Source organism: Hipposideros armiger, unplaced genomic scaffold (genome assembly GCF_001890085.2).
Source record: "Hipposideros armiger isolate ML-2016 unplaced genomic scaffold, ASM189008v1 scaffold_181, whole genome shotgun sequence".
NCBI lineage: Eukaryota > Metazoa > Chordata > Mammalia > Chiroptera > Hipposideridae > Hipposideros > Hipposideros armiger.
In genome coordinates this window covers 2,372,422-2,387,827 of record NW_017731531.1, presented here as the reverse complement: position 1 = coordinate 2,387,827, position 15,406 = coordinate 2,372,422, and positions in this window count along the sequence as shown.

Here is a 15,406-nt window from a genome sequence, read left to right as displayed (position 1 = left end):
TATATATATATATATATATATATATATATATATATATATATATATGTCTCCTCAGCAAAGCAGGATAATTCAAAACATCTTCAGCTGGGTTCTCTGGAGACCAGCAACAAATGGCACAGAACAGGTAGTCAATGTCCCTATACCTGGTTAATATATTTAAAATTGGGTTGGACTCAATAAATAAATAAAGTTGGGGCTCTCTTAGAAGATCCAAGACTTGCTGTTCTGACAGTAAGAATCTAGTGGAACCCTGGGCATAAATATGCAAATGAAGCCAAAAAGAGGCCCACAGTGCTGAAGCCAGAGGGGCAGGATTGGAAAGCAGGCCGGTGAGCAGAGCTGGTGGCTGTGACTGGCTGCTCATATGCCCCTCCTGTCTCGCAGGTCCCCGACCCTGTCTTCCATGTATAACGGTGCTCTGAGCCCTGGAGGTCGAGCTGAGGTGCCATCCTTGCAATCAATGAGCTCATTACCCTGGGAAATGGTTTCTTCTCCCTTCAGCTCCTTTGCAGATTTCATTTGCATTTCCTCAGACCTGTTTTCATTTTCATCAGCCTGGGCTGGCAGTTGGTGGGGGGTGGGGCTGAAGCTGCCTCCTAGTCAAGTTACCCTCTCAATATTGCTTCTGGTTGGGCCTGTTTGGGCTTGCTTTGGCAGCACAATCCCGAGTGTCATTCAGGCAATTAAATAAGGTATTTTATTTTATTCAAGGGGGCTGTATCATGCCTATTTCAGGAGCTATTTGATGGGAACTGGGGCAAAAAAATGTCCCTTGAAAATGGCATCCCATCTGTAGCCCGATGCGAAAGGATCACAGAATTAGCTTTTCTTTAACACTATTATATTCTTTCAATAGGGTGTAAAGTTTTAGGAGATGAACTTCCATGCTCCATGTCACGGGAGCAGATTGGTTTTGCATGTGTGACAGAGCAGGCCCTGAGACTCCAGCCATGGGGGGTGGGGGCGAGCATAGTGCAGAAACACAGAATTCTTAAGTGAGTCAAATGTCTTTCCAAGGCCTACATCTGCTTAAAAACTTTCCCTGGATTCTACGTGTCTGTTTTGCCTAACTTGTTCACTTTCTTTTAACTCTAACTAGCAGAGTAACTTCAGGCCACTTTTCTCTGTTCTTGTCTAGGAATCCACTTCTTTATTACAATGCAAGTGGAACTATGAGTCTATGCATGTTGAATGCCAACGCCAAATGTCAGCCATTCAAAGTCATTTTGTCTTTTCTTGCCTTCAGTCTCCTTAGCAATGAATCTTCTTGCTTTGGCTTAGTCTCATCCATGGGGAGACTGAGAGTCCCAGACCTCCCTGTGCTTAAATTCACAGAGAGGGACATGTGAGTTCACGGCCCCAGCAACTACAAGGTCATGTCTGGAACATAAGAGTCATTTATATTATGTCCTTGGCTCTTAACTTTTTGATATGAAAGTTGCCTGGAACATGGAAAAAGCTAGTGTGTAATATCTAGGATGGTATTTTCTAAACCTTATAAAAAATGGAACACCATACAATATTTTATTCATACCTATTAAAACTTTTTTGCAGAAACAAATACCAGATAAGAAACCAGCCAAACAAAACATTCCAAGAGTATATAGGGTTAACAACAGTAAGTCATCAAATTAGCTATCAGAATAACAAAGAGGAAACATTCTAAAAAACAGAAATCCTGGTACTGTTTGAAATCACTTAGTTATCATGCACAAAAAACATAAAGAGGTTGTTTTCCTTCCTTTTCAAAGAATTTCGTGGCATAATTTAATACTGCTAGCATTTGGTTTCCCAAAGGCCTTTATGTTCTAATAGATGTATTCGTATGAAGCAAACCTCTCAAACAAATGATTCATGGTGAGATGCAGTCTAGATGTAAGAATAACTCTACGATTGTACAAGCGCTTACTATAGAGGACATTGTTGGAGAGCCCCCGACACCAGAATCAAGTAGGATTAATCGAAGATGAAAAGACCTCAAAGGGGTTTTGAAAGGACACTTTTGTACCCTGGAAAAACCAGCAAATGCTCGACTAAGATGGTAATTCAGACAGAAAAGAAAAATAAATTTTTCTTTCCCTTCTGTTTTTCTCTCCTTTTTCTTAGCAAGGAGTGAATGTCATTGCATTCTTAGAATTTTTTTCATTTTCTTTCATTTTCTTTGTTTAATTAAAGTTTATTGGGGTGATAATTGTTAGTAAAGTCACATAGGTTTCAGGTGTACAATTCTGTAATACATCATCTACATATCACATTGTGTGTTCAGCACCCAGAGTCAGTTCTTCCATCACCATATATCCGATATGTATAGCGTAGCTCCACTGCTCCCCTGCCTCTGGTGGATTATACGTCCTCTAGGGACCGGTCCCTGTGTTGCAGACATCTGAGGGTCCTCCCCTGATGCCCAGGATTCACCACCAAAACTGACCTCAACAATCACACCTGGAAATTGCCAACCCATCAGTAAGAAACCATGTTGAGACCTCATTTAAGGCAAAGCATTGCTAGATGCTTTGTACTGCACGTGTGTGTAATTAGAGATGAAAAGAGATTTAAAGAATATGTTTCATATTTGAGGAGATCACAATCGACTTGAGGAGATAAGGCATAGTTATGTGGGAAATTAAATATGAAAAAAATCATAATGAGTTTGGAAAACTAAGACAAAAAGTGCCAGAGGGGTGGATAAAACACACCACCTTTCCCCATCAGCCAAAGTCACTAAATCAGAGAGATGGCTCACCTCCTTCAGAAGACTTGTCTTCAAGTCCAAATTTGACCCTGCCGCATCGTTTATTGGCTGCTAGCTGGTTGCCTGTTCTTGGGCTGGTTTATTCATATTTATGAGTCTCTGTTTCTTTAGGTACAAAATGAGTTTATATTACCAATAGGATTATTACCTTATGGATATTATCATAGGATTATTAAAGATTGCTAAAATAACATATGGAAAGTACCTAGTGTAAAATATGAAACAATATATATTAAAAAAACGTTATTAACTTTCTTCCATCTATCCATGCATTGTCTTTAAAGCTTTATGACCACAGAGATTTTATATAGAATTAAAGACCTGAGAAATAACAGACCAGAGTCCAGCAACCTGAAATCTTGTAACTCCTTGTAATCCTGAGATGGAAAACTCAAATTTAAAAAATCCACTTTCCATTCAGCTCTCAGTAGAACCCACTTTTATCCATTCCCACCTCACACTCACTATTTACACACCCTCAGCTGACTTCAGGCCAAGAAGTACATGTGACCAGACAACTGAGGTAGAGACCTAAGTACCATCGTAGGCGTCTAGTCCTAATGGACAGCTGCAGTTCTGGGAAACGTACTGCCCCCAGTAAAAGGATGGGAGTCTTCTCTAAGTTCCTGTTAGAGCAGTGGGCTCATTACAACCCTTCCCTGTCCCTGTCTTAGCCGCCTGGACAAGATTGGGCCTCCTGGGCTAGTCCAGCTTGACTTCTGCATATTAACATTACCCACAAACCTATGGCCTTCCTCTACAGCCACCCCCTTGCCCGCATTCTGGCCAGTAATCTCCCTCAATCTTGCCTCCTCTGACCACATTCCTCTCTGAAGATTTTCTAAACCCCAGCTAATGAACCATGGTCCTCACTCATGGCAGACCATGGTGACAGCACTGTTATTGTATGGGCTGGGATGAGTTACCTGCCCTCTTGAGTGTCTCTTTTTCCTTGGTCCACATGTGAGAATGGGGGCCTGTCATAGGTTGAGTGAAATGCATTGGAAATGCTAATCACCAGCCTGAAAGAAGAGATGAAACTAGCATGGAGCTGATGAATCAGATAAGTCACTTCTCCATGTTAAAGCCCTCTAAAAGTTTCCATGGCACTTGATGGAAAGCCCAATCTCCTTCCCATGGCCTGCAAGGCCCCACATTAACTGCCCCTGCTGCCCTCTGTAAACCTATCTGCCACTTGTTCTCTTCCTTTGCTGGGCTTCGGTCATGCTGTCTTTCCTTCTGCTTCCTAACCACCTTTCTCTCACTCACAGCACAGAGCTTTCACTATGGTTTGCTTTCCCTGAAATTTACTTCCCCTAGACTTCTCATAGTTGACTTCCTGCCATTCAAGTTTCCTCTCACATGGCATGCCTATTCAGAGAGCTTTCCTGAGCACTCTATGAAATGCTATCCACCTGCCCAGCCACTTCCTAACCCATTGTTCTGTTTTATTCTCATCATTGCACTTATCCCTCTGAAATCATCTTATTTATTGTTGTGTACTTATGTACTGCATGTCTCTACTAGAATGTCATCACAACAAAGGCTGGGACTTGTATGTCTTGTTCACTCTGTAGTCCTGGTGCCCAAAACAGTGACTGGCAAATAGAAGAGTCCCCCAAAAAAGCATCTGGATGGATAATTCACACTGTTCTGGCAGCACGTCTGGCTACTTTGTAAACTAGCTGGCATGAAAAAGGCAGATCAAACAACTAGAATAGCAGCAAAAATTTCAAGTGGAGCAATGGAGGGTTAGATAGGCAAAGGTTATCCTAGGAATTTTGTCCTTTGGCAACAAGATGCCAACCACCTGGACAAGACTTGGGGTGTTTCATGGACCAGGCAGGCCAACAAGACCTCCACTCAGGGTTGGAGATTACAGTGGTCTCAGCCTTCAGGGAGACTGGGATTAGATTAGGCAAGGGAATCGATCAGAAATAAGGAGAAACAAGGCTGAATCCTGGCATAGGCAAGTCTACCTAAAAGAGAAAAAAAAGATTGTCACTGGCAAGACAGTTGACCAGCAATTGACCCTGAAAGTACAAGTTTCCAAATCTGATGGCAGTGGCCATGGTTTGGAGACACTGAGCAATGTGGAACCTTGTCAGCCTGTACTCAGGAAACAGAGGAACGTCATTCTTGACCCTGCCAAAATAGATACAGGAGCTGAGGGTGGGAAGTGAGGGATCAGGAAACCTTCTGCTAGAGAGGAGCTAGGGAGGATAGAGCCACATAGAGGGGGGGAGCTGACAGCTTCTCCCAGCAGCCAGCCTCTGCAAGAGTTAATCAGCTAGCTCACGGTTCCCAGAGGCAGCCGAAGATGAATAGCTGTGTGCTGCGATTACTCTTCCTTTTAAACTGTCTCATGTCTCCATGTTATAGGCAACACTTTCTGAAGTAAATAAATCATGCCCAGCATTCATCTCACACATACAGACAAATATGAAATCAACATTTCTCCATGGCGAAACGATCCCACTGTTATCTGCTGCTGGTGGGTATCCTGAATGTCACTCCCTTTCTCAAAGGGAGTACGAGGCTCAGAAAAAGAACCAGCTTCCATGTCAGGGGCTCTGCTTAGGCACAGTTAGGGGCAACTACCTAAAACAGAGACAGACCATTATGACATGGGATCAACTGTGCCAATGCTGGGTAGTTTTAATTAGCTCCGGTAGAAGGCTCTTCACAGCAGTGCCTGCAGTGAACCTTTATTTACCCTTTACAAGAGCAGGATTAATTGAGATGGACTAAGTGTGTATTAAAAACTGCATAGTTCCCTAAATAGAAAACTGAAGCATGGGCAACATTTATGTACTTTTAAATTCCTTGTATATGCTGGTTTCTCAAGCTTTATCTAGTCTGACTGTATACAAACTTTAGAATCATATGCAGCCTAGAGGCCTGAATGGAGGCATGGAAACAATGTCATAGAAATTGCACTGACCTGTGGCCCCATGCCTTCAGCACCCCTGCATCTCACATGGGGATTCAAGAAGTCCCTGGGGTGTCTTAAGTGAGACTCACAAGTAAGCCTGCTCTTAGTGAGAGTGGCCATGGCTTTGCATCCCTTCCGGGTCCATGAAGTCGTTGTGTATCCTGCAGAGCCCACCATCCCACTTGGCAGCCAAGGTGGTGTGAATGGTGAATGGCCAGAGCTGCACGGTGTTTTGTTTTATGTGGAGGATGCTTCTTCTGCTCTTCGCTCTTGTACTTCTCGGAGGGTGCTGATTGTAATCATGATAATAACGGTAATAATGATAGTGAATTATTGCACATGGGTTACTACGGGCCAGGTGCTATCCTAAGTGCTTTACATGTAACTCATTTGATCCCCATAACAACCCTATAAGGCAAATGCTATTTTAATGATGGGGGACACTGAGGATCACAGAAGGTCACTTGCCTAAGGCTGCTTGTGATGCAGTATTCTATAGAGTTTTAGTGAAATAGCTGAGTTTGCTTACACACACACACACACAGAGGAAGAGAGATATCCTAGGAAATGATTAATATTTACAATCACACACATACATGCACACAAATACATACTGTATACAGAGCAATGGTATCTTACTATACAAAATGCTTTTAATGTAATTTTCTCACTTCTTATCTTTTAGGCATGATATTATGTAATGAACATAGATCTCCCACCATCTTTTTAAACAGCTACATGATATTCCATTGTGTGAAGATACCAAAATTTATTTAATGAATACCATATTTTGAATATTAATAGAGTTTTCTAATTTTTTCTGTCTCACTAGCACTGAAATGAACCTCTTTGGACTTGTATCTCTAGACTGTCTTGTTATTTCCCTAAGATTAAATTCTAGAAATTGCCTTACTGCATCAAAGGGGATGCACATTTTCAATTTTGATAATATATTGCCCAACCGCTCTCTAGAAAGTTTGTTGTATCAATTTGAATTTACACCAAAGCATCTGAGAATGCTTGTTTACTCACGCTGTAGCCAACATTGGATACTATCATTACTTTTAATAATTTTCAACCTAATAGGTAAGAAATGACATTTCACTGATGTTTTAATTTGTGTTTCTTTGATAGCTAGTGAGGTGCAGCATTTTTTTTTTTTAGTGGCAAAAACATGTATCTATATGTACCTGTCCGAAGGCCATTTTCTATTGGACTATCCTCTTTATCTTACTGATTTGCCCTGAAAAGATTAAGAAAACTTAACCTTGGTTTGTAATATCTCTTGTAAATAATTTTCATAGTTTGTCTTTTAATGTTGTTTAAGCTGTTTAGGTGGATCACTGGATCAGAGTTTAATTTTGCTACTCACAAGTTATGTAATTTTATGTAGTCAAACTCATTATTAATCCTTTCCATTCAATTGAGTCCAAGCATTTTAAACCTTTCGCAACCACAAGATTACATAAATACTTATTTATATATTCTGGTATTTTAATGGTTTCTTTTTTCCAATCAAAACTTAAACATCTGGAATTCAGTTTTGTATAAATTATGGTATAAAAGTCAAACCTGTTTTTTGCAATGCTTATCTACGTGCCCCCAGTCATATTTTATTGAACAATCCATTTAATAAATAGTTGATTCTTTCCCTAATATTTTAAACTGACATCATTAATATATACCAAATTATTATCCTTACTTAACTCAGCTTCTGGATTTTCTTTTTAGTTTTATGAATGTGTCCGACTACTTTGGTACCATACCACAGTGATAATTTAATTTCTAATAGGGCAAGTCAATCTCATTACTCATTTTTCTTGGTCTTTTCATGACTATTCTAACACAATTATTCTTCTAAATGAACTTTAGAATCATTTGGTCAAGCTCCAAACAAAAATCTCATCAAATTTTAATTGGGATTGCATTAAATTTATAAATTAATTTGAGGAGAAATGACATCTTTAAAATATTAAAGCTTCTAATCCAGAAACATGGAATGTCTGATTTATTAACATCTTTTATGTCCTTAAGTTAAATTTGTAACATTTCTCCGATTAAAATGTTACACTTCTTATTAAGATTAGTCCTAGTTATTTTACATTTTTGTTGCTATTGTTTATCTGATTTTAATATATTTCTAAATAGCTATTTCTATTGTATAAAGAAGCTACTGATTTTTATGTTAATTTGGTAACTGGAAACTATGAAATGCTTTTATTATTCTATGTTTCAGATCGTTCTCATTATTTCCCCCCGAGTAGACAATCTTAAATAAATAATGTTAATTTTGTCCCCTCCTTCATAATATTTATAGGACTTATTTTGGCTAAATTATTGTTTTGACACATATGTTTTATTTATTTATTTATTTTTTTAGCTGAGCCATCCTGCCACCTGTTGTTGACACATATGTTTTAATATGGCAACTCTATGGAGCAGGGGAACTTTTGAAAAACTTATGGTTCTAATGAAGTGTAAAATCATTACTTTCTTTTTAAGTATTTTCTTTAACCGATTCAGCTGACTATTAAACTTTACCTAATTTTTACTCTAGTTGTGGGGGGAATTACTTCAAATTTATTTAATTCTTAAGTTATTTTAAAATTCTAAGAAATGAGAAGGAGAGCAAGCAAGAGATTGAGATTAAAGTGGTCTAAATTGTGGACTCTGAAGTCAGATTCACTGGGTTCAAATCCTGCCTCAGTTACTTATTAGCCATTATTATTTGGGAGTAATTATTTCATCTCATGTGATTCCCAAATCTGTATAACTGCGGAACTAAGAGCTTCTACAGAATACAGTAGTTGTAATGAATTACACACCTGTGTGGTACAATACATGTCAAATAGCAAGCTCCCAATAAACATTTACTACTTATTTATAATTTTGCTTAGTTCCGAAATCTTGCTCTCACTTGCCATTTGCTATCTATCAACAAGGCAATCTCAGCAGTTCTTCCTATCAAAAAACATGCATAAAACAAATTCAATTCCAGAATCATGGATGATTAATGCATATTTTCACTGCAGTTACATGGGAAGGCAGAGTGATAAACCATTTCAGAAATACCCTTTTCTCCACTTTTTCCAAGGTTCTCCCTTCTGTGGTTGCTACATTTCTTATATCTATCTTCTGTCTCCAAACTTCTCTTTGCTAACTCTAAATGTGGTATTATTTTTTTAAGTTTTATAATAGTAAATCTACTGAAAATGGCTGTGAGAAATTTAATTATATCCTATCCAATCTGAAGTTAAAATCATACGATAGCCCATACCATTTCCCAGTCCATATCCCCCTGCCCTATCTCCGCCTTCCCTTTATATTTAATATACAGCCAATCCAGTAAGATTAAATCTGTAAATGCCTAAAAACAGAGAGGAAATCATTTTCTACACTTCAAATGGGAAACAATATGTACCACTATTAACTAACACAATATATTTATGTACTGACTATTATACTTGGATACAGAAAATATGATTCTAGCAAATAATTTGAAACATCAACCATGTATATGAGTTATCAGAGAATGAAAAGGCTGTTCCAAATTATTTAAGTTTCTTTCTTAGATGACCAAGATTACTGGTTATGTGATGTGACCCACGCACCAACCGAGCGTTCCTGACTCGTTAGCCAGAAACCCACCGAAAGGGTACCTGAGAGGACTGGGTGGGAGACGGGAAAAGAAAGAAACTAGAGACGAAAGCTGGGGACAGGAGGTCCACCCAATGCTGATGGCAGAGTGGCCTCATTTATTATTTGTATACAGCTTTTATAACAAAAGTAACTTTCCTAGGGTAGGGTTTTTTTGGGGACCTTGAGGGAGTAGCCCCCTCCTCTCAGGGAATAAATTCCTTGGAGGCAATCTTTCCGAAGTGAGACAAAACAAAGTATAGCAAGCAGAAACTGTTAACAGGATGGCCTTCCGCTCTGTAGCTTTCAAGGCCGTTGGCTGTTTTCTCCTCAGCAGCCAACCTTCCCACACTGCTCACTGGGCCTGAGAGCCTGTCAGCCTGCCAGCTCTCAGGCTTAACCCTTACTGCAGACCTCCAGCTCTCAGGCTTAACCCTTTCTGCAGACCTCCGGCTCCCTACAGTTATGTATGGTTATCTTTCTATTAGCACCCAGCCACCAACCCATCCCTATGCTGAAAGAGTAATGGTTTGATTTTTGGATCACATTTAAAAAATCATTTATAAGGAGAGTATTAATATGGCTTTATGTTTTCTTATATTTTCTGATTGGATTGTTCGGTTGCAGGATAATATTTAATGATAGAGGTTGATAGTAAGTATAGATGTCACATCCTTAATAGAATTTTCATTACATCACATCAGGTCTGTTGGCAGTGAATTTCCTCAGTTTTCATTTATTTGAGAAATTCTTTATTTTTCCTTCTTTTTTGAAGGATAATTTTTCTGGCTATAGAATCCCAAATTGAGGGAGTTCCCCCCCCCCAACAATTTAAACAATCCACTCCACTCACTTCTTGCTTGCATGGTTTCTGACAAGATCTGTTAATATCTACTTTTATTATATTATATTGTTAGAGTACAGAATGTATAGTTTCAAATGTGAAAAATTGGTTGAGATTTTATTAGTGGGTTAGGATATGAGCATTTTTGTGGAAAATGCCATGAAATTTAGAAAATAATGTGTCTTCTGTTTGTCTTGCATACAATTCTCCATTTAGATCAGTGAAAGCAATTTATTCAACTTAGTTTTTACTTCATTCACTTCCTAAATACTTGTGCTGTGAAAAAATGAGACCTGTCTTCGAATTTTTCAATTGTACCGTCATCAATTTCTCTTTATAAATTCTTACAGTTTTAAAAAATATTTTAATGCTATGCTATTAGTAGATTTAAATTAGTAATCATGATAATTTTATATTGTGTAGTCTAAGCAATATTAAGTAACATCCTACTTCCTTTTATCCTTTGTGTGTCACATAAATATTAATTTGAGTTCTAATAGTACGTTAGACATTTCTGATTTTTTTTTCATTTCTTTAGTATATCTCTACCCCTGTGAATCTCTTTAGACCAACTTAGTTTTAGAACATTGCCTATAAACAGTTGTATGCAGCTTTATAATTTTTGCATTACTATAGTTTCTTTTTTAAACTTTCTATTGATTAGACAATTATCCACTCTATTTTATTCTAATAATGATTACCTGGGGCTTTTTTCTTAAAGCATATTGAACTTGCATTTTTCTATCTCAGTGAAGCACATAAGCATCATCCATTGATTTCCCTACCCCATCCCCACCCATAAACCCTAGTAGCCATGAGGACAGGCATATAAATAAAGACTTGTAACCCAAAACATAACAAAACAAAATAATATAACCCCATCCCTCTCCCATTTTCTGCTCCACAAAGGCAATCACTTTCAACTTTTTAAACTGATTTTTTAAAAAATGTACTCCATAACTCTAAATAATATATTTATACTGTTATGTGAATTCTCAAGAGAATTTAACCAGTCCCTGTTTTAGACTTTTCTGAGCACCATCCATCCAACTCCATGAGTAACTGGGGCTACTGGTTCCTGAAAGTGTAGAGTGTTCTGTGATGTAACCTGTATTCTTAGCTTTCTCTGGGTCAGCTTAGTATCCACTTCCCTCACTCAGCTGCGTCAGTTACACTCATCTATTTACTTCTAAGCTTCCAAATTTTATTGGTACTATTTTCCTCACTGTTTTTCTTGGCCATTTTCAATTTTTGTCTTTAAACATTATTTGACTCTCATGTTAATGAAGTTTCAAGAGGAAGTAAAACTAAACGCATGTGTTCAATCTGCCCTTTTTTATCAGAAATCCTGGGATTTCTTTTTCTTTTTAATCCTGGGAATTCAAACATGCTACCTGAATATACCTTAGAGCATATCTCCTTTTATCAGTTTCTACCTGGGTGCTCAAGCAGGGGTTTGATTCTACAGATCTACATTTGTCCTTAGTAAGGAAATCTTCTATTATTTCTTTGTACCTCTGCTTCATTTCGCTTTCTGGAATCCTAGTATAAATTATTTCTTAGTCCATTTGGGTTGCTATACCAAAATACCATAGACTGAGTGGCTTATAAACAACAGAAAATGATTTCTAACTGTTCTGGAGGCTGGGAAGGCCAAGATCAAAGCACTGGTAGATTCGATGTCTGTTGAGAGCTCACTTTCTAGATCATAGACAGCTGTCTTTTCACTGTGTCCTAACATGGCAGAAGGGACAAGGCAGCTCTCAGGGTCTCTTTTATAAAGACACTAAGCTCATTCATTAGGGTTCTGCCATCATGACCTAATCACCTCCTAAAGCCCTCACATAACAAAACAAAATAATATAACCCCATCCCTCTCCCATTGGGCTTAGGTTTCAATGTATGAATTGTTGAAGAATGCAAACATTCAGTCTATAGCAAACAGATTGTATGTCCTAGATATATTCTTTGTTTTTATCATCTTTTTATTCATCATTTCCATCTCTTTTAACTTTTGAATTCTGAGATAATTACTCAATGCCAATTTAATTAATTTTCTGCAATATTTAAACAGCTATTACATACTTTGTTGTATTTTTGTGGGTTTTTTTTATGGTTGATAACCACATTTTTTATCTAGAAACTCCTTGATGATCTCAGATTATCATTTTTTGATAGATGCATTGTCCTCTTACATCTCAAAGCAAGCAAGGATTACAGATATTTTAAAGTTCCTCCTTGGTTAATGGAATATATCTATTTCATAAGGGAATATTAGTTCTGATTCTTAAGAATCATCCCCTTATATATGGGCCAGTGAACCTTTTTATATAGCTGTGATAATTTTTTAGTCGAATCATTTTTAAAGACGTGAAGGACACCTTGGAAGATGCAGTACTCTCTTTAGAAGCCACTGGCAATGAGTAAAATGCACAAAATCCTGGAGCAGTGTATTACAGCTGAGAGCAAAACTGGGATGGGGAGCCAGCTAGGAGAACTGAAGTGACTCAAATCACACCTCTACTCTTAGCCAAAAAACCTCTCCAGATTAGCCCCAGACCTGGCTGCTCTTGAGCACGTCCAACCCACTGAGGTAACCCTACCTGAATCCCCCCCTCCCCTTCATGGCTCAGCTCTAGGCCCTGTCTGTTCTGTGATACTTTCCTTAAAGGTTTGACTCTGCAAGGATTAATGCACATTTCTCATCTTTCCTGCTAGTTTTTCCAAGACAACGCAAGGCAACAACGGTCTCCAATTTCATCACTGATATTTGTATTATTATGAGTCCCAAGAGCTACTATATATAATATTTTAATTGGCATATGCATAGTCCAGTTCAATTCTTCCCATTTAGTTCCAGGAAGAGAGAATATTTGTCATTTGAGATGGATGATTACCAATTTTCTTATTAAAGGAATGGTTTGAAACACAAGAGCGAAAGCCTTTTGCAATCTACAAAAGGCCATATTGGACTAATGATTCTTTAGCGAAAGTAACACTGAAACTTTGCTTTGCTATTTATTGTTGCTCGGAAACTCACTAACCCTGTACCTCTTTCTGAAGATTACATAGTCCAAATCCACAATCCTTTTCTTAAGCACTTAGGACCAGATATATTCAGAATTCCATTTTTTAGAAAATAATTTTAGGAAGTTAATAAAGGATATATACCATGTGTTACATAATACTTCCAGCAAGCTTTGAGGCAGCACATCATGATCAAACTTCTAAAAGTGTATGACTAGGGCTGGCCAAGTGGTGCGATGGTTAAGAGCTGACTTGGGACGCCAGAGGGACCTGGTTCGGATCCCACATATGAGGGCCAATGGCACTGCCCTCTACAGCTAAGATGCTGAACAACAGCTCAACCTGGAGCTGGGCTGCCTGTGAGTCACTGGCGACGCGTAGGCTGCGGCCCCTGTGGCAGTGGGTTGCCATGGACTACTGTGTGTAGCCAGCAACCAGCATGAGCGGCCAGCAGCCGCAGTGAGCGGCTGTCCAGAAGCCAGTGACTGATCTGCCTCGCCCAGGAAGAGCGCAATGATGGTGCCAACTTGGGCCAGTGAAGCAACATCCTCCACAACTAGACTGAAGAACAAAAAGACAGCAACTTGTCTGTTCTCCTTCCCCCATTCCCCAGTAAAAATCTTTAAAAAAAAAAAGTATGATTATTGACTCTAGAGATGAATAAGGATGACTAGTCTCTCCCAGATCAGGTCAGGTTTTGCCATCAAAGGAGCTGTAATAAAAAAAAAACAAAAAAAACCCCAATAAAACAAAAACAAACAAACAAACAAACTTTCTATTTTCAGCGCTCTTATGGTCAAGAGATAATGACCTTTTCTTGCTTTGTTCAGTTTTACTCCATTGGTTAGTTAAAATACAGTGATAAAATGTGACCTGAGGGGTAGAAATGAACAAAAAGACAGTAGCATCCCCCAACAGAAGATGGAGGCTAAAATCATAAAATCTTGTTTTGCTTGTTTGCATTGACCGTTTCTTTCCAGAAGAATAGTTTGGGATGATATTCTTCATTATAGTTCATGGACATGGGACATTCTGATGTGTGTGACTGGGAGAAGGAGTTTGACCTCTTGAGATCAAGAGATTTGTTAGTAGGTGAGACGGGGCACACTGGGGGGTACTCTTGAGTCTATAAAGATTTCTTTGTGGCTTGGCCCTGTCTTTCCTTTAAAACTTCCAAAATAATCCTCACTGTGAACAGTTCCAGCAGTTAGGCCTACAGGAGATCTTGGTTCAATGTGCATTACAATTCACTGTGACCCCTGGGGAATGTTTCCTAACCATCCCCGTTTAAGGCTGTTACTTACAAGTAAGATGGTGGAGAAATTATTACGCATATTTAAGAACCCAAAATGTGGATTGTCAAATTATTCCTGGAGCTGGGGGAAAAGGAGAGAAAGTTGGGGAGGAAGGAAAGAAAGAAGGGAAGAAGGAAGGAAGGAAGGAAGGAAGGAAGGAAGGAAGGAAGGAAGGAAGGAAGGAGTGGATGGAGGGATATTTTCTAATGTCATTCATTTTTCTCTATAATGATGTAAACAAAGCCCCAGAGAGTTGAAGATTAGCTCTGTTGTTAGGGTTCTAAGCTCAGGTACTAACAAATCTTGGGACTCCAGCTCGCCCCCTTATCTGCTCTTCCCTCCATCTAAAAATGTTTTCCTCTTTTTTTTTTCCCCTGAGGACTTGGCAGAGGTAGGGCAATGGGGGGACTTACTCTTGTGAAGTCTCACTGGCTCCTGTTCAAATAAAGTTTAAGAAACTGGAGTGGCTCAGTGCTATAGCTTGCAGAAATGAGGTAAATGTTCCAGCCGCGATTCTACCATTTCAGCCATGTCACCTGACAACTGAGATCCTCAGTCATTTCTAGGATCTCTACTACTAGCACCTCAGAAGTAGGAGTCCTCAGGAGCCACTTCTTATTCTTGCAGGGAAAGGAAAGAAGGAGGAAATCAGAAATCGAAGAGAAACTTGCTGTGCCCTCTTGCAGTCCAGCTTGGCCCGGGCACGGGGAACCCACGGACCACAGAGCTGAGCACGCCCCGTGTTTGCAAACACTCTGCACTCCGTAATCTTGCTCCTGCTCTGCCCTCACTCTGGTCCCCTGTTCTCCCCACTACAAAATCCAGCCCTGAACCTCCAGGCATGGACACTGCACTGTGGTTTGTAGCATTTGTACCTCAGCTGTCCTCTGTGGGGTGTGCCTTAGATCATGACTCAA